The sequence below is a fragment of the Macrobrachium rosenbergii genome, chromosome 12, assembly GCF_040412425.1.
Source record: "Macrobrachium rosenbergii isolate ZJJX-2024 chromosome 12, ASM4041242v1, whole genome shotgun sequence".
NCBI lineage: Eukaryota > Metazoa > Arthropoda > Malacostraca > Decapoda > Palaemonidae > Macrobrachium > Macrobrachium rosenbergii.
In genome coordinates this window covers 55,826,675-55,841,674 of record NC_089752.1, presented here as the reverse complement: position 1 = coordinate 55,841,674, position 15,000 = coordinate 55,826,675, and the positions used below count along the sequence as shown (strand labels likewise).

At 34.0% G+C, this 15,000-nt stretch overlaps 1 protein-coding gene across 2 annotated transcripts in view; it reads left to right on the top strand.

The window, feature by feature from the left end:
• LOC136843669 (octopamine receptor beta-2R-like) overlaps window positions 1–15,000 on the top strand; it is a 413,556-nt gene that overhangs the window by 342,530 nt on the left and 56,026 nt on the right. The window lies entirely within an intron of this gene.

The window sequence follows — 15,000 nt, the reverse complement described above, 5'->3', positions numbered from 1 at the left end:
ACGCTTGTACTGTAACCGTTATGAAATTGCACCACACGATGACGAAAGTAAATACCTGATGCTTAGTCGTAGGTTGAAGATTATCGTTCTCAAAATTATATATATATATATATATATATATATATATATATATATATATATATATATATATTTTATATATATACCTCCACATATATATGTGTGTGTTTTATGTCACCAAAGAAAAAAAAATCCTTTCGAATAATTAAAAAAATAAAACATGTAACATTCATGAATTCAGTTCTTAATCTTACCGACAAAAGATCTAGTAAATAATGACTATTTAGCATAACCATTTACCGAAGTAAATAATCACTTCTAAGCACTAACGTCGACATAAATTACTATATAAATGACGAAAGAGAAAGCTAAGCAGTCAGTTATTTGTTTGAGTGTATTTGTGCTGAAATTATATCTAACTTGACTGAAATAAATGACTCTGGAACCTGAGATTAAGTTGTTTGGTCTGAACATTAAGACAATGGCAGTTAGTCAGACGATCATTTGTCTTGTCCTTTTATCTCTTTCTTTCTTTTTTTGCTGAAATATAACAAAAAAACAGAAGTGTTGTTACAAACATATTTTTTTAAGGTCATTTTGCTTGCTTTATAGCGATTTTTTATACGTAAGGATATCATAAACAATTTTTGTAGCACGAAAAAAAGCTTGTTTTAAAGAAATGTTAAGTAAAATTACTGCTTGATTACAATGATTCGCTTTTGGCGATCGGTTACGAATTCTGTTTGCCATTCGGTAAATATCTTGAAGCCAATGAACAGTGATGTCAGATTTGCTTCTCGGTGAGACTTTATTTCTACTTTAAAATCATAATCACTGCGGAGAAATTAGATTTGATTTTGTGATGAATTTGATGTCAGAGATGCCATCTTAATGCTACACATTTATCTTCGATCCCGTTTCTTGAGGCAGCTTTTGTCAAGGAGAAATGCTGGTAAACACGAATAGCTATTTAGCAGGCGAACATAATATAATCCAAGCCCAGGATTAATATGTGTCCATTTTTCATAAGTTGAATTTTAACAGAGATCTTTCAAATTGACAATTGATCCCTGATCCCTTTTATCTGCCAAGAGGAACCAGACTTGTTGAACAGCAGCACCGATGTGAAGTAATGTGTCTCGCTGTCGAACTTCTCAGTTCCAGAGATCCTTTATTCCTCACCCCGCTGGACTGTGGAACAGTCTCCCTGAGGATGTTGTGCAAGTTCAAGCGAAGTTGCAATGTATTACTACCCTAAAACAATTCTCCTTGTATTTTAATAATTTTCTTACTTTTTTTATTTATTTATTAATTTGTTAATTTTTTCATTTTTTAATAAATGATCTCTTCTTTCTTCATTTCCTATTACCATATTCTTTGGAAGCTGGAATTTCAAGTCAATGGCCCCTGAGGGCTTGCTCCTATATGAATAGGGTTCACCTTCTGAATAATGATAATAATAGTATTACGAGTGCAGCCATTTACCCATATTGCAATGAATTTCTAATACTTAATTTAGTTTCCTTCTCTTCCTTTTCCATTACGAAAAACAACCACTTGCCAGAGCACCTTTTGTATTTGTGAGTGAAGGGATGCGGTATCGGTAATTAATGACGAGGCGAATTATTGACGTCAGAATACTGAATGAGGGAGGGAAGAACCATTATGCGCTTTGGTATAAACAGTTGTCAGATAAATATGTGGTTCATTAAAAGCAGCATTTTCCAGCAGAGTGAATAACCAAATTATCAATTGTCTGATTAAACTTCATGGGTGATTGATTAACAATGTAGCATTAATTGGATAATCTGAAACCATCATTAAGTACTACTTGGTAACTCGTGATGAGCTCATGGAAGGAAATGCGGAATTTGCATTCGATTGCTTATTCTCTTCGTGGTTTGTTTGTAGAAATTGTTAATGAAATGTGTGTGTATATGTATGTATATATATATATATATATATATATATATATATATATATATATATATATATATATATATATATATTATATATATATATATATATATAATGTACAAAAATTAAAAGAAAACTATTTAATCTATACTCTTGTGATTTTGTCTTTATGGAGACTGGTTGTACTCATCAAAATATTTTGTCAGTATCATATGATTGCACATTTTATCTTGATAACATGCGCATACTTTGGGATGAATATCATCATCAGAATGTTAGTCTAAGTTGAGTAAAATCAATCAACATACGTCGTCGATATACTCTGTCAACTTCAAGTAAAGCCATTAGTATGCGTCGTCAAGTTGAAGTACAATCAGCAAAACACTTTGTCAACTTCAGTTCCGTAGTTTCAAGTACAATTATCAAAATAAGCTTTCAAATTTAAGCAAAATCGGTAATATACGTTATCGAGTTCTTTTTGATAAGTATTTTTCTGTACATGAATTTCTGGACCCGGTACATAATGGTATATACTCGTAATTTTCTTCCTTGTTATATCAAGGGGTTATTTAAATGCGGTAATTCTGCTGTAGTTTGGGTCTCTGGTGGTCTTTAGAATTAATTGATGCGTGAAATAAAATAAGACTTGGTTTACTTTTTTGCATCATTTATCATGTAGCTGGCGATCTTAAAATTCCGAAAATTTGAGCTAAAAACTAGGTGATTTAATGCTATGTACAAGACAGGGAAAGTCTGCTTAACAGATTTTGATTTAGACTACCGGTATAACCTGAAGCTTATTGTATATGTTAACTAATATGGGAAGTCAGTTTCTTGAAACGTGAATTGTAATGTTAGCAAAAGAAGCAGAGGAATATCTTGACCATTGAAAGAATTAGTTAGTTTGTGACCCAAGTATCAGTTTTAATGTTGTATTTTGGAAAATATTTGAGATGAGTTGCTTTCTACTCTAGTGTTTATGTCATTCACTTGTTACCTTTTTAATGTTGTATTTGGGAAAATATCCAGTGAGTTATGGAACTCCCTTTGATGAGGTGACAATTACGAAAGGAAATCTGCCTAGCAGTCGTAACAAATGAAGAAAATTATGTTGAAAATGAGAGTGGATTTATAACATACAGTGTTTCTATCTTTGCAATATGCAATTGAGAGAGATACTGCACGCTTCATTTGTTATTGAGAAGGATACCAATGCTATAACATTGGGAGAGATATTGCTTACAAATATCGACTTCGACTTGAGGATTTTTCAGATTATATTTTCATACCTCATTTTTGATTGGAGGCTAATCCTGAACCTTAATTAAGAATGTCAGTTATTGATCCAGATGGTATATTGATCAAGTGTCGAGTTTGAGGAAAAAGATAAGTCAAATAAGCTCATTTATGTCTTGGAGGTAAATGTTCCTTGCCTGGCATTTTAGACAAACGCATGCTCTGCCAATCATAAGTTTTGTCCTCAGAAATCACTTTTACACAGTGTATGATTACATGAAGCTGAACTAATTATGTAAAATTAAACTCGGTCCATATCGCTGAGGTATATTGGTAATTGCTCTTCGTAATTCCTTTCCCAATACGGAAGACCACATAATCTTTTGTTGACTCATCTTCTGACTAAGGAAACAAAGGCGATCTTTAAATCTTCTGATTTTGCAGGCTTTGTGTTGGAAAATTAGATCGGCCATGTCAGATAATGAATATTTTCATGAAATTGTGATCTATAAACCGTTCTCTAACTGCCTGCCACACTTTTCTAGCGAGTTTGCACTGTACATTTGAATCTCTCCAGAAAAGGGAGATATTTTGCATGAAGAATTTGGAAGTCAGAAAGCCATTATACACATAATATTTATATATATATATATATATATATATATATATATATATATATATATATATATATAATTATATATATATATATATATATATATGTATGTATATATACATATACACACACACACACACACACAATATATATATCATATATATATATATATATATATATATATATATATATATATATATATATATATATATATATATATATATATATTCACGCATATATGTATGTATATATATATATATGTGTGTGTGTGTGTACATATGCATGTATGTATGTACGTATGTATTTGTCTCAAAATTAAGTCGTTTTCCTTAACTTGGAAAAAACCGACCGAACAGTCATACTCCAAGTGCTAAATCCTGGATAGACCCTCCTATGCAGAAAACTGTAGGGAACTGTAAAAATCGGAATCTTATTTAATTAATATCAACTCAGTTGAGTTCCAATTTGCTTGAATTGATGGATCACACTTACAAAAAGACTGACACAAACTTTACAATTCATAATACTTAACAAAGTGTGTGCACTTTATTTGGATTAAGCACGATGTGTTTATCTACCGTTATGTTTCTCTTATTTGCTTGTAAATTCATAGTCAATGAAAGGTCATATGTTTATGGAAAACTTATATAAAAGCAGACCGTACAGAAAAAAAGTATATAAATATAGTTTTAACTGACAAACAGGTACCAATTTGTTTTTTTTTTGTAACACTAAACAAACAAAAAAAATTTTTTTTTTTTTGAAATATCGCAAACATCCTTGTTTCGTCGTTTACGCGTTTCCTATAATTATGAACTTTGTATGTGTATCGGTCTCATAAAAGTTTCATCCATTAAGGAAGAACAAGAGAGAGAGAGAGAGAGAGAGAGAGAGGCTAAATGCTTCATATCACGTAAGAAAATTACCGTTTTTGAAATGGAATGTCAAAGTAATACACAATGACAGAAAACAACCATTGCTGCTTTCACACAAATTAAAGCTCAAATTACAAGAGAGTTCGCTAAGCATTGTACACTTTGGAAATATAACAAATTTTAACGTTTTACGGTATGTACACTGAAAGAAACCGATATTTTCTTTGCTTATTAAATTTGGACGATATCACATACATCACTCCAGTGTATAATGAGTGTTACTAACTAGGATAGAGTTAATGTGGTCATCCCGTATATTGGTAGCTGCGATTTGAACATTTTTTATGTAACTAATGAAAATTACACCATTGCTATTACTAATAATGCTTAGAATTATTTTGCTAGTGTAGTCGTTTATGTAGTTATAAATGTACTTAACAATTTACTGTAATAGGGTACCATACTCATGGTTGGTTGGTTTAGTTTAGAGTATGCACGCCTGATGCCAACAAGATCCCGTGCCCTCAGATGAGATAGGAAATAGAAGGCCTAGTGCGTCCCTCCGGACTCTGAACAACCAACAGAGGCAAGGATACTCAGATCATGAGTCCATTTAACTGTACCATTTCGCCCGGCACTTCTTGTATAGCTTTGTGCCCGAGTCGAACGAGGATTACAAATGACACAAAATGTCGAGGGGGAACCCCAAGAGGTCCTCAGCAGAGCAGAACGAAATGGTTACGGCTGCCGGAGAGCGAAGCCCATGACCCACACTATAAAAAGTCCGGCTTTGGGTTATGACAGTTTCTTTTCCCCTGGGAAATATTTTTTTATATATTATTGGTATAAGATCTGACTATTTGACTTTTTCTATTACATCGGATTTCTATATAATGTTCTCTTTGTTTTATTGTAGTGGTCTGTATGTGTTGACTAGTATCTGTCTGGCAAGGGCAAAATTGGTTGTATGATTAGTGGATTGCCCGCCAGTTATATGTTTTTAATAGTCAGTTGTTTGTTAGTCATAACATAAACACTGCTGGAGAAAACATATAATGAAAATAGATAGAATTTTCAAATATATCTTAACCGTCATCACCGCAAAATGGGAGATTTTTCAAATAGACCATCAACATAAACGTTTCATATTTTTATTTATAAATAGCCAAGAGAAACTTGCTCATTGAGATTTAAGAAAAAAAAACCAGACGACAGTATCGTCAGCAAGCAGCTTTTAAATAGCTTATGAATATTCCAGTCAAGTGAAATCGATGATTGATTGTAACTTATCTAGCGATGCAGCCAAAGCTGAAGGATCGCGCTTTGTTCTCATCACAGACCCTTTCTGAAAATTGAATCGAGGTTTGTGCAGACTGAATTTCCGTATTTGATGAGCCGGCTAGATTGTATGGCCATACGCAAGTACTCGACGAGAATGGAACTTTGTTGTGCTTAACGTTCAAACCACAGTACGTCATTTTTTATATGCTTTAGAATATATATATATATATATATATATATATATATATATATATATATATATATATATATATATTATATATATATATATATTCACATATATAATGTGTATATATACTGTGTATGTTTGTATATATTTATAAATATATGTGTATATATATATACACATATATAAATGTGTATATATATATATTGTATGTAAATATATATATATATATATATATATATATATATATATATATATATATATATATATGTATATATATATATATATATATATATATATATATATACTGTATATATATAAATTATATATATATATATATATATATATATATATATTATTGAAACTGCAAATCGATGCAAAGTTGTCATTGATATATAATCTGTATATGTAGTGTGTATGTTTGTATATATTTATAAATATATAAATGTGTATATATATATATACTGTATGTATATATATATATATATATATATATATATATATATATATATATATATATATATGTATGTATATGTATATATATATATATATATATATATATATATATATATTATTGAAATTGCAAATCGATGCAAGTTGTCGTTGATACGAAAATTCATCAGAATAGTTGCCTCTGATTATAAACTTCAGACTTTTCCATATCGATTTTTTGTTTCAACCAAAGCCTCTCTTGTCTGAGTCCTGTAGAATCCACCTCACCTTCCACCCAGCCCCCTGTTCCAACCTCCAACACCCGTTTCTTTAGAAGAAATATCAACAGTCCCTTTCCAATTAAGTTTTATTTTTAATATGCAACCACAGTTCTAGGTGAGAAGGTTGTAGCTTTGACTAGTCTTGAGAAATCTCTCGCAAACAACAAGTGGAAATATATTTTTATTACAGACATTTTGAAATCAAAGAATGCGGATTTGTAGAAGTCTCCGTACTTTAATTATCGTAGAAAATGAGAGATCAAGTGTTTCATACTAGATCGTAACTGAGTTTGTCTTTAATTTAGATCAGTAGACTGGCCGTGTAGTGAAAATCTGTTTTAAGTTAATTTGATTCTCTCTCTCTCTCTCTCTCTCTCTCTCTCGCTAAATCAGTACGCAAATAGCTGAAACGTTTCCTGTACAATACTCGTAGTAGTAATATTAAAAAGATGGATGGTCCCTACCTTACGAATGTGGTAAATTAGGTTAAAAGTTTATTATGCATATTTGTATTTATTGTATACAGATAGATAAGGATTAATTTCCATAACTTTACGTTTATATAATAGTGAAATGAAGAGTAGGCATGATTATTTACAAATTTTCGTGGTTCAGAAGGGCTAGCAATTTTACTTCAGTGATAGAGCGTCTATACGTGAAAATGTTTTTAGGTTTTCACGTATAGGCTCGTTTGCAATCCAGTAAAATAAATCTTATTCCTTGCAGTCTCTTTGCCCCATTCATCTTATATATTTCATTATGCAGTTTATGAATAATATCTCTGGAACGCCTTTCGAACTTCATATCATTTGAATCTTTATATTTTAAATTTCATGCAAATTCAGTTTTGGAGACTTGAGTTACACCAGTTTTACTTGGGTACTTCTTGTATCATAATATCATTTTGGACTCAGAGTCCTTGACTTCACTTCTAATGCTAAGAATGATTTTAAATTGGTTTATATTTTGCTAGATTAGTTCTAGAGCAACTTTAAACCAGAAAATCATTCATTGTTAAATCTGCTTAATTTTGAACCCAGACATTTTAAGTTTTGCGATTCAGCTGGCTTTCTTTATCTCGAATTTCCCGTGTCTCTTCGGAGACGTGTCTCTCTTAAGACACACGTCTCTTTGAGGACACGTCTCTCAGAAGACAATAAACGGGTTAATAAAATTGTCTCTCCGCTGTTTGGGAGAGAGTGTGGAATCTGACGTAGAATAACAATAAGGTTCCAAGTCTAAACTGTCCATGGTTCAACCCTCCTCTATTCCACCCTGCTCTCCCCATCCCCTCCCCTCCCCTCCTCCCCTCCCCTCCTCCTCCCCCTTGATTCCTTGCCCATCTTATTTTGAGACGAAGAGATTTGCCCTTGCAGTGACCTTGACCCAGCTTGACTCCCCTTCCTCTCCTCCCCGCTCCCTTTTCACCCCGCCCAGGGTTTCTTGTGAGGTTTTATTTCACCCGACTCGAGCAAAGCTATACTGTAGCCCGTCCAAAATAAGGTTTTATGTGCCTTCGGTTGTATTTCAGATTTAGCTTCAAAACCTGAATCAACTTAAAGTTTAATAATAATATTGTTATTATTATTATTATTATTATTATTATTATTATTATTATTATTATTATTATTATTATTTGTAGTAGTAGTAGTAGTAGTAGTAGTAGCGCACCCATGCCGTCAAAAACGACGGAAATTTGAGAAAGTCGAGAGGTCAAGTTATGTCACGTACCGCCCAAAGCTTGAACCAAGACACCATCATTTGAGATGCATATGTGGGGTCTATTGATGTGAAAGGCTGTACCAAATTAGTAGACGACGACAAGTTTAGAAGTAGAGTGCATTATCCTCTGACTATCCTTGTTGCAAACAGAAAACACTGTGTGGATGTACATTGCGTTTTATATAGCGATATTGAATGAAAAGCATGCCGTCATATCCTTTTGTTGTGTTACGAATGAACATTTGTAATACATTACAAGCAAATAATAATGAATTTCTTTGTTAATTATTCACGTTATTATTATTGTTTTTATATAAGAATTGTTGTCCATTTTTAAATGTAAACGACGGTGATTCTCCTGATTATCATTTTAATGAGTTTTTTAGCCTTGAATTGAATGAATCACTTAATGGACGGTAGGAGCGTTCTTCTTGAATGCTGTGGTGAAATTATTAATTAATGCCGGTGTGTTGTCTTTTTCTGATGTAAATTGAAATTCTTATTTTAATTAACTTCAACGAAGGGTTGAACCCAGAGCGGATTCACCTTATTTGCAAAATAAAATGAAGTGGAATGAAAGATATGTAGTGAGCTATTAAATCGAAATCGTGGTGAGCAAGAAACATATTCGAAGATAGAACCCTTTACACATACACACACCCACATATATACATACATACATACATGCACATGCGCAGACACACACATACCCACAAATCTTAGGATGTCATTGTTATCTTCTCCTCTCTCTCTCTCTCTAATCAGCTTTTTCCAGTGCTAGTGTTCGCTCTTCATTATCTCTGATGGATATATATAATGTTTGCGGGTATTGTAACTCGTTACCATTAATGAAGACATGGAGAAGGTAAAGAAAAGGTAATGTGATGATGATGATATGATAATGGTAATGATGATAATGAAGTTGAGTGGGCCGTATCAGTCATGGTGATGCCTAATGAACATAATTATTTTTACAATCAACTTCATATTTTGTTTTCACCAAATGCCTTTTTTTATTTTAGAAGTTGGGGGGTTAGTTTACTGCTGCTGACTGGTAGGCGGCAGGCCAGGATTGAACGAACTAAGGACCTTGCCATTACGAATCCAATGCTCCACCACTGAGCTCAGGAACCAACATTATCATTATTATAATTAGACTTCGGTTCACGGTCTTGGTTATTATTATTATTATTATTATTATTATTATTATTATTATTATTATTATTATCGCAGTTACAAAAAATGTTGAAGAAATCCACAATGTTGTCGTTTTATATATATATTTTTTTTATATTTCACTGACTTCATTGTGGATTTCTTCACCATTATTATTATTATTATTATTATTATTATTATTATTATTATTATTATTATTATTATTATTATTATTATCCGTTAGGTGACCTTTTTTTAACTTTGATATTTCTCAAAAACTTTTGTCTTGTAAAAATATTGCCCTTAACCTCTCTCAACTTATGGAGCGGAAAGTGAGAATAATACCAAAGCAAAGGGATATTCTCCTGTGAAGTGTGGAGTGCAAGTTTCTTTTTTTCTGCAAAGTGCTGGATTGCAGGCGCCGCTCTCGTAAAATGCCTATTGCCCCTTGGGGAGTCAGAGGGTCACGTTGAACGTTTTATTTATTTAGTCAGCGTGAGTTGTTTCACCTTAACCTTAATTCCCCTAAATAGGAACATTGGTTTTCAAGTCAAAATTTGAACAGTTGAGGTGAATTTGACCAGTTAACATTATTTATATGTATTGAAAGTTCGGTGATTTTGACTAGTTAACATTATTTATATGTATTGAAAGTTCTCGGTGTTTTACACGCACGTAAAGACAAACACAAATGCATACTTGCTGTGCATGTATTGAGAGATGGAACTGTGCGATGATGCTAATTCCAAAGATTTAAATGTGTTTACGGACATAGACTTGTTTATGTACACACACACACACACACGCATGCGCGCGCGCACACATTTTTGTCCCAAGAAAAGAGATACGTGTTTTCGTATTTTAAATTAAGGTTAAAGTGCTTAATTTTTTCTATGTCAAAGTTTTTCATAGCAAAGGCATTATCGTTTGCAATGAATTGCCTCATATTGTTCTATTTGCCATGAGACGTTCTCAGAAAAGTGTAGATCCTTCCTTTTATTTTTTATGGACTGCGTATAAAGCAATTATTTTCCATATGAACAAAATAGATGTACCTAAAATTAATGTAAAAATATTGAACTGGTAGGAAAATATCTTCGAAGGAGTGTTGTATAGGTGATGATTAACTTAGATTGTTTGGGAATTAAAAAAAGAATAAACTGGTGTTGGGGGGGGGGGAGAGAAAGGATGGAGGGAGGAGGGGGAGCCGGTCGTTAGCGAACAACAGTCTTCAATCCATATTTTCTGAAGATCTGAAGCCTTCCTAGACTGTTTCAGCTTTCCTTCACCCAGGAGCAGAAATGTGGAATTGTTGTAGAGGTCCTATTTTCGTTACAAACTGGCAGATCATAGGTTTTTATGGGTCTCAGTAGACCTTCTAGAAGATTTAACATTTGTGATTAATTCCCAGGCATGATGAAAAAGGATTTAAGTGAGAAAAATCCTGTTATTAATTGAATGCCATTTACCAGTGAAAATTGTTTATGGAATTTATTTAAACCTTACGGAACCTTGGTATAAGATGAGCAAAAAATTTTGATCATATTTTTATGAAAATCAGATTTTAACAACATATAATAATAGTGAGAAATATAAACCCAAATTATCGTAAAGTTCAAGAGTTTTCGTCCGTGGTTGAGATCGCAGTTTCGGCAAGACGGTTCATTAAAGTTTCTGAATGAGATCTCAAGGAGTGCTTTTGGAAAATGCAGGTCGTTACCTGGGAACAACCGTTTAAAGTCGAGCACGCCACCGGTAACAACTCGCCTTCTGTCTTCAAGGGTTTGATTTTGGTAGGGAAGACTAGGAATTGATCAGTGTGCAGCACGAGGTCTTTTAAATTCATATCACTATTTTTTGTGAGTTCTGCTCATTTTTCTTTCTTTTTATTTCGGAACTAGATAAAAAAAAAAAACCATCGCCACCCTCGTGTTAAGGTCCACTCTACTTTCCTTTCCCTTTTCCCCCTTTCTTTTGGCCTGGGTTAGAGAAAGGGCGTTAGACTGCCCTTTCCATTGCCTTATCTCTTGAGGACAAATATTGCCTTTGGAGAGTCGCTCTCAGAAAAAAAGTGGATGATATTAGAAACAGAAATATAAGACAGAAAAGTCATACTTTAATCTAGCGGGATTATTATATATGATTTATTTTATAATAATAATATTCGAGGGGATTTTGTTTGTCCTCCCCCGGATGACAGTAGGGGAGACATGGCACAGCCACCCACCCCCTGCAAACCGGTTTATCCGCCCCGGTTGGGGCGGGGTAGGTAAGGGATCAGGAGGGTAGGGGAGACAGCAGCGCCGAGCTTCAGCGCGCTAACAAGAGCGTTTATAATAATCTCTTATGATCATCTCTTTCATAGCTATAGAAATTTTGTTAGATATTTCAGATGGTACTCTGAATTTTCAGTCTAAATGATTGACTTCAGATTTGGTCGTTCCTCTAAAATGTGTAGCCCTTTACCCCATAAATGTTTTCACGTAATTTAAAAATCACACTTCGCTATGCACAGCTGACGATAGATTTTTACTCTGGAAAATATTTCGTTGGCACGCATTCTCTATAATAGCCAGTGGCCCGTGAGGAAGCGTTCCCATTCCGAATGTCAAATGGCTCTCTTCTCTCTTTCTCTCTTTCTTCCACCGTGAATTAAGTTGATATTATATTTTTTTTCTTTTCTTTTGTATAATTTGAGAATATTCTTTCAGGTTATATAGAACGAAGTGGAAGTACATTAAGACTGATTCAGTGGTATGTAGGTGGTTTATCGCAACTGAATAGCAAAGGTAGCTCTGGAGTTTTGTGTAGCGATTACGAATAATGTGGCTGGAAGTAATAAATCACTCCCAAGTTTAACGTAATAACTCCATCGAGTTGTTGCAGAATGTATATGCGTCTCTCTCTCTCTCTCTCTCTCTCTTCTGCCCCCTCTACTTCTCCTCATGTCGCAACTTTCCCCATACTGAGTTAATTTGCAATTGTGATATCACTTTGACAGTAAATCAGAAGTTGGAGTCTCAGGCATAGTAGTGAAGCCTTGTGATGCTTCGGACTGGAAATGGAGTATGCAGTCTCGATTTATTTCAATTTCTCTTCATTTAAATTATTGTGTACTCATATAGTGGATGATCATGGGCATTAATTGTTTTTAATATGGTGCCTCTGATTGGCGTCAAATCTGAACCTGGATGGCAGCGAGGATTAATTGAAATATTTGTTTCTGTCACAGACGGAAGTGAGACGTAAGGTCCATGGAAAATTTTTACCGCACTGAGCTAGTAGTAATTTAATTCCCTGGAGAGGAATCCCGACATAGTGTTGCATCGTCCACAGATGACACACTCACACACACACACACACACACACACACACACTATCGCAATGCCATCTTTCAAGTATGAGCCAACCTCTTTCCTCCCCAGAGAAATCTCTGAAATCTCTGATTACTTTCTGATTTACGCGGCAGATATGGTCTCCAAAGGATTCTTTGTTTATCATTTTTTTTAAGACTCCCAGAACAGAATGATACTGTAAGAGGAGCTGTCGTAGTCTTGTAAATGGGCTTTATTCCGTATTCCAGGCTTTTATATCGTACATTTTCTTATAGCTTGGTTAAGGATATGTCGCTCATATCTGCAGAATAAAGCAGAGAATTTTGGGGAAAATTTGTCAGCATAAATTTCTGCGATGGTAGGATTGGAAAAGCAGAATTTTACAAACTCAAGGCTCTAACAGGGAAAGCAACCAGTTACGAAGAAAGAAATAAAATGTAAAGAATAAAGTATGTAAGAGAAATAACAACGAAGAATAGATAAGACTGAAAACTTCCATTACTAATGGCTTTTCTGTCGCGGGAGTTAGTGTGTATTACTGTTCTCGCTGAGAGTCCATTCTCTCTCTCTCTCTCTCTCTCTCTCTCTCTCTCTCTCTCACTCTCTCTCTCTCTCTCTCTCTCTGCAAAAGTAGTTAAAATAAATAATCAATCTCTTTTGTATGCGGTACCAAATGGGTTGTTTTTTTTAGTATATGTAAATATTATTTGCATGTAAAATCTTCTCTTTATTCGAGTTTTTTTTTATGTAAATGCAGTTAAAGTTTAGACGTCTCTCTCTCTCTCTCTCTCTCTCTCTCTCTCTCTCTCTCTCTCTCTCTCTCTCTCTCTCTCCACACACACACACACACACACACTCTCTCTCTACACACACACACACACACACACATATATATATATATGTGTGTGTGTGTGTGTGTGTGTGTGTATATATATATATATATATAATCAGTAGATACCAAGACTTTCTGACTTGGGTTTTAAAATCATCTTCTGGTAAGTATTTAAGATAAAAGTTGAAAATCTCGGTTTCACCTTTTATTTTCATGTGAGGACCTCTTGTATTCTTGATCCACGGGAGACACACACACACACACACACACATATATATATATATATATATATATATATAATCTATCAGTATCGAGGAGGTGACTGTAAAAAACGCACACTAGCGTTCGTACTTTAACTGTAGAACATTTGATGAATTCCCTATGCGGTATAAATTTCACAACATTAGTTAGTTCATGCACCTAAACAAAAGGATCAGGAGCAGCTTGTCGAACTCCCCTACACTCACTGCTCTCTTCAATAGTATTTTACGCGTATTCTCGTGCATCCTGGATATTTAGGCTCTTCCTTTGCAGTGCGTCTGCAGCGCCAACTATCACACCCTTTCCTAATCTTAGATAGTGAAGTTATATCATAGCATTGAACTAGAAAGGAATCTGTGCTTGGGTTAAGGCTAGAAAAACATGTGTCATTATTTTCATCTTTCCTAATTGAATGCAAGCAAACCTTGTTATCTCAACAAATTAAAGTTAATGAAGAGCTAATTCCTTTTTCTTTCGTAAGGCCTTATTCTTTCAAAGTCTTGTCCAACTAATACAGAACTAAAAGGAATAAAGGCAGCAGAAAATGTCAGATTCAAAAATCGCGCATCAAAAACGCAAATGGTTTTTACCCCTCACGAAAAGTCTTTGATTGGAAAACCTTGGTTTGTCTATCGGGAAGTCAGGAGACGCACCTGAATGATTAGCCTTTGAATAGCCTTTTCAGAATCATCCGTTGCATAATTAATCAGTGAATATTCATTCCGTGCGTGTGATCAATCGTCGTTGCATTAATCTTGTCCTAATCACATCAGTCGACGCGTGGCCCCCGTGAAATTAGACTCCATAGTTTGACTGCAAGACTCCCGTCCGGAGTTCTATTTTTTGCTTGCACTCTCC